Source organism: Papaver somniferum, chromosome 4 (assembly GCF_003573695.1).
Source record: "Papaver somniferum cultivar HN1 chromosome 4, ASM357369v1, whole genome shotgun sequence".
NCBI classification, from domain to species: domain Eukaryota; kingdom Viridiplantae; phylum Streptophyta; class Magnoliopsida; order Ranunculales; family Papaveraceae; genus Papaver; species Papaver somniferum.
In genome coordinates, this window is record NC_039361.1 from 11,125,043 (window position 1) to 11,131,383 (window position 6,341).

A 6,341-nucleotide genomic window follows, 5' to 3' on the forward strand; every position below is an offset into this window, starting at 1 on the left:
TCCCTAATTTTACATTATGAGGTTTATGACGGGTTGTACAATTTTATTTTTATTTTTTTTGCATTGGGGATGTATTTTTCAGTTACAATGTGTATAATCTATGAAATTGGACTTAAAATTAATTACAGGAGCATCATGTGGATATATTTGCTGCAGGACCGCGTATATTATTGCATTGGTTGCATTACATTAATATGATTTCCTTAAGTTCAATTAGTTGAGCTAAGTTAAGTAATTGCAGTTTATTGCGTAGTTTAGCTTACTGATTGGCTGTCTGCTGAGTCTGAATAATAGTGCCACCATAGTCTTTTTCGGCTGTTACTAGGTGTATTAACGATGAAATCATTGAGATACGTCTCAAAATGTTGAACCAGAAAAAGAGAGACCAAGTTAAACAGAGAAAATACGAAGTTTTTGAATCTTAATAAAAGAAACGTAAGTTGTGACTAGTGAGTTTCGAACCCTTGATGCCAATCAATAAATGAAACTCGTGAGTTTGGCTCTAGTTAGTCCAACAACGCTCAGTTGGTAAATGAAAAGCTTGTTTATCTGCCGAAAGCTTCTCATTAAGCTTGTCCGTTCGGGGAAATTCGATAAAATTGAAACGATACACGGAAGATTAGCATGGTCCCTGCGCCAAACATGACTCTTTTTGTGCTGGAAGCATACATTTAATTAATGATTAAGAGATCATATTCAGAAAAAGTACGAAATCATTCTTGATCCAAGCGGCTAATAACCTTTCAACAGATTTAATTTCATTTCATTTCTTTTCTTTTTTTGGTAACTGTTTTTTTTTTCGAAGAAGATTATATCTAACTCCTTTAAAATCCTAAGCTCCTTAGGCTCCACGTTGAACGGTGACCTCGCCCTCTCACAGAATTGCTCCGTTTCATTTTTCCTCAAATGAGAGAAAAACAAGGTTTTTCTTAACAAAATAAAGTAATTTATTTATCATTTTCTTAAAACTGTCTTTCCCGAAAACCAAAAAAAAAAAAAAAAAAAAACCTCCACCTTCTTCTCCACCATCTACATATTTGTATCATCATGATATATTCACCTATCTTCTTTTGTTCGTTGATTTACCATCATGTATCATATCTGTCTCTGTGATGGATTTGATTATTTTGTTCGCTAATAAAATTATTTTATTTCAAAAGAAATCAGTTAGGTATAGATTTTTATTTTTGACGTTTAGTTTTGTGTGCTGGAAGCTTTGTAAATGGAGTTGGTTAATTATTGCGGTTTGCGGAAGCAGTTAAATAGCCCGACTCGACCTAAAAAGACTCTCTTTTACTAAACAAGAGATACAGTGCAGCTGAGATGTTCAAGCTTCAAACGATTTGAAGTGATCAAATATCAGAGACCGATAGCATATAAAAGAGTTCCAAACGATTTCTTAAGATATTCCTTTCTTTTCATCCCAAACACTTCTCCCCTTGCAGAAAAACCCTAAAAGGTTTTTTTTGTTTTTGTGTTTGTGTTTTTGTTCCATGCTTCCTCACTAAATTTAGTTCTGTTGATTTAGTTTTTTCAATTGTTCAGATCTGTAATCGTATTGATCAAGTGAAGCATTGAGGTAGTAATATTATGAATTCATTCAATTTATGTTTCGTGCACTGACAAACAAGAGAAGTCGCGCACTATGTTGACTGGTGAGATTTTGTTTTTCTAATGCGGGTTTTTTTTTGTTACGGTTTTATATTAATCTCTTTGAATATATATATATATATATATATATATATATATATCAGTTTTTATCTTATAGTGTATTGTTGGTTTTTATAAGGTTAAACTCCAAAAGCCATATCTTAAATTTTGTATAGTAGATACATGTGATTTTGTTGATGATGGGCATTCACTGGCGTTTTTATTTCACATTGTTTGTAGGTTTTGAGGTGCGATCAGGTCCAATTGCATTCTAGAGTTTTTGGTGTAAATTTTTGGATGAGTTACCCTAAGCCATAATGATTGATCTAAATTGCAGTATTTTGATTATTAAGGGTTTCTTATTTGATTTTTAGGTTTTGTATTTTGATTTTAGGTAACTGTTTGATTAATTATGATGTAATTTTCAGTTTCAGTACTGGTGATAACAACTCACAGATAATATAAACTTTCGATATTTCTTTTCTCTATATATCATGATTTTCTTTATATACGTTTTGTTGCCTCCTACATCGTTTGCTTATGTTTTCTTTCTTCTTTTCCATCTGATGTGCTGGACGTAAGTATTTCTGTTAACTTCTTAATCTCTTTTAGGTCTCCCTCCCTCACCACCTTCGGCTCCCTCCATGCTAAATTGAGGGTTAAATTCTGTTCATGGAAATCACACTAGGACAATGCATCCTCTCGCAGTTACTATTCAAAATTTCAAATGAGAAAGAAAGGAGGGATTGGCGGTAACATGATTTGTATCATTATCCTCTGTGGTAGTCATTGGATTATGTATATGGGATTTTCTTGACTATTATCAAGAAAGCAGGGAGACATTTCGGCCTCACCACCATTGAAACCGTCATGTAATAATTTCGCAAGAGGTATTAAATTGCCAGTTTTTCGTCTTTATTTTCATGGAAAAACTACCAAGGTTCATAAAGGTAGTTTCTGACTACCTAACCCGCAGCCATTTTAATAAGTCGATATTTGGTTTTTTGATGGCTACCAATTAATTTATGACCAACTTCCGGGATACGGTAGTTATAAGCAATAATGTTATGGAAGTATATCAATGAGTATCGTATGCAGGTGGTATTTTCAGTTCAACTGGATATCGAAGTGTCCAACACTAAATTGAAATTTTAATGCAGCGGGTATGGACAAAGCCATGATATCATAAGTTGGGTTAAGCTCTACATCTTTCTCTAGCATCATAACATATATGGGACAACTAAAACATTTAGTATATCAATGGGTAAAATCGTACGCAGGTGGTATTTTCAGTTCAACTGGATACCGAATGTCCATAATGCAATTGAAATTTTAATGCAGCAGGTATGGACAAAGACATGATATCATGAGGTGGGTTAAGCTCTACATCTTTCTCTAGCATCGGAACATATATGGGACAGCTAAAATATTTAGTATAGTTGAGATTTTAAAAGCTACAAATGACTTTGATACATCAAAAATAATTGGGTAAGGAGGTTTTGGACTTGGAACGACAGTGAATTTTATATGCACGTTGCTTGCTCCATGTTAGTAAACTTACTAACATGGATGGCTATTTTCTGATGACAATTTTGATATTATTTTATTGAATTCATAATCATGCATGTTATGTGGTGTTATCCAATGATTGGATTTTTCTTCTTATCTGAATTATGTATACAGTTAGGGTTTTTCTTTTGGGTTCATGATTTGGAGCCGTTATTCAGTTGGATTTTGTACTGGGATTTAGTTTCCTACACTGCTTTTTTGATTGCAATCAGATTTAGGTTAATCAAAATCGAATTTAGTTTGTAATTAGTAGAAACAGATTTATGTTCTATCAAAAAAATCCTATGAAGCAAATATGACATTGAGATTTATGTTCATGCACTTTATTTTAGTCTCTGTTTTACTGTTTGATATGCATATGTTTCAAATTTATTTTGTAATTAGTAGAAACATATTTATGTTCTATCAAAAAATCCTATGAAGCAAATATGACGAACACTTTTTTTTTCGTCTCTGTTTTGTTGTTTGATATCCATCTGTTTGTTTTGCAGGATTGTAACATGGAAAAAATTGGTATAATTTCTGGATAAGGAAAGAGAACTCAGTGGTGTGTCTCATGTTTGTTGTATTGACACTGTTTTATTCTTTTTTTTCATGGATTAGTCACTTTGTATTCTTCCGCCCGAAGCTCCATGAATAAAATAATTTTAATATGTAGTTACAGATGTATCACAAATTCAGTTTATTTATGGGTTTTTGGTTTCTCACAAATTACAGAAGTCGGGATAATTAGTAGTAGGTTCATAATTAGCGCTGTTGTAACTATCAACATCTTAATTCAGGTACACTTCTGTTTTATTTTGCTATGATTTTCAAAGATCATTATCTCTAATCAATGTGTAACTTGGAGTGTATTAGTATCTGCACAGAAGCAAAAAAAAGATTGATAAACAAAGAAGTGGGGGGTAGTGGTGGATATCAGTAGCTGAACTCCTAACACAGGATGGTAATAAACTAATAATATACTTCAGTAAAGAATGTTGTTTAATGAGCATCAAAGACTAATGAGCATCATGATGCAACTTGCGGCCAATATGGTGATGAAAACTTGGATGATATGATGGCATTTGCAGAAATAAAAATTTCAGAAAAAGCATCACCAAACACATGATGGGAAAATGGTGGCTTAGCATTTTAGATTTCCTTCTTGAACATTTAGTATTTTTAAGACACCTTCACTTTTATTTGTTAAGTAGAATTTGAGATTTTTTTATGCAACATTTTGTTTTCTTATGCAAATTCTTATTGTTTTGGTATCCAAGTTATGACAACTTATTAAATTCACCAATTTCTAAACTACTGATGTCATCTTACAATTCTATATGCAAACACTTGAATCGCTCACCTTCTTTCCATTTCATATTCAGCTTAATTGTATATATGTTCAAAGCCACAGAAAATTCAAGGTTTACTGCATGGAAATAACGCGGCGCCAAAAAAAAACAAAAGAAATGCGCTAGGATAGGGAGCGGCCAGGCGAAGCCGAGCGATGCCATATCAAAAACAATGCATCCGCACGGGCAAGGAAAAATTGAGCCACACCAAATCAAAAATCCTAAGCGAATGCGCGGGGCAAAAGCACATCACACTAAATAAAAAATATAGTTAAAAGAAAAAGAAGCCCGGTGCGTAGCACGGGCATAAATCTAGAATACGAACGGATACTTGCTTTTCTAATGATATTACCACCGAATGGTCAAGTTAATTTTTTCTAATGAATACGAAGATCGCCAAGCGTCCACAAGAACGACGTGGATGCATTCCCGTTTGGGTTATTAAGTTCTGCTAGGGTTCGTTTGCAACAGCTTCCAATCAATTTAAAGGACTTCGGCGAGGCGAAGCCGAGCTTTACCAAATCAAATGGGGATTTGGGAGAGGCGAAGCCGATCTTTACCAAATCAAAGAAAAAGCCAGTGATGCATTGCATTTGTAGTTTGTAGTTCTAGAATGAATTGGTGAACCAAGTTTGCGAAGCTCGGGCACAAAATCTAGTTAAAAAGAAAAGAACCTTACACGTATAAAGGTTTTGGTAACTGTTGATCTACCTAAGAGCAAGTGGAGTGATTAGCATGTTTCCTTATATTTGAGTACAATTTAGAAACGAGCAACTGCTAGTGATAACATTTGCTAGATTGTAATAGTTAGCTAAGCCATAACTGATGGAAATGACACGTCTCTACTGTTGGTGCTCATCGTTACTTTTTTGTTGTTGACCTTTAATTGACCCGAAGTTCAAGTTTGCATCTTACACCACACGCTCTCAATCAAATTCAAATCCAATCGCACAGTTAAGTCACTTGTCAGGTGCTATTTGCGCAGAAATTGGGTTTCCACCTCCGGTTAGCCAAGGGCCATTATATATCTGTCGTTTATTTTATTCTTGGCTTAGCTACATCTCTGAAATTCATCCCAGAAAATGTGCATCATAGTGCTTGTTCTCTTCTTGGGAATTCAGCGAATCCTCTCCCATAAAAGCTAGGGGTGAGCATGGTAAAACTACGTTACTCATCAAACCGGGTTCATAACATTTTTCTACGTTACTCATAAAATTCAAAATGCACAACCTTTCTTTTGCAAGGCAGCCCTTCCATCAATGTAAATGAACACCAAAGGTCACGCCTTGGCTTAGTTTAGGTTCGAAGGGCTTCGTTTCAAGATTCGGAGGCTAGTAGTCACTCTTACATGGTCGTTTCCCCTATGGATCCACTATAATCTTTAATATGCTTGAGCTGTCCGAAGATTCTTGAAAGACATGCTTCAGGGTTGCTACTATAGGACAAAGGATGGTTGAATTCGGAGTCTTATCTGCTTACTAGGTGTAATTAAGTCTTGCGGGTCTGGCACCGTAATACCAGAATGAATATCTCAAACATTATCTTGAAACTCTATAAACTTTCCATGCATGGATTAGTTAGGACATGTTGTGTCTCGCAATTATAATTTCCTTCTCAGTTTTCTATCATATGTGAAGACGTGGTCAGCCTTAGACACAGCAAACTCGACAAGCTTACCATCCACATCACCACAAACTAAGGTTTGGTTGGGCAAGAGCTGCAAGACTGGCTGTTGATGTAGCAAGCTACGCGGTACAGCGTGTGTAGTTTGGTCTTGCATGGGTAGAG

General features: G+C 34.9%; 1 non-coding gene across 1 annotated transcript; it reads left to right on the forward strand.

Annotated features, from left to right (window-relative positions):
* Window positions 1-573: 573 nt before the first annotated feature.
* Window positions 574-678, forward strand: LOC113276964. Its single transcript, XR_003324746.1, has one exon. It is a non-coding gene; the product is annotated as a U6 spliceosomal RNA (small nuclear RNA).
* Window positions 679-6,341: the final 5,663 nt, after the last annotated feature.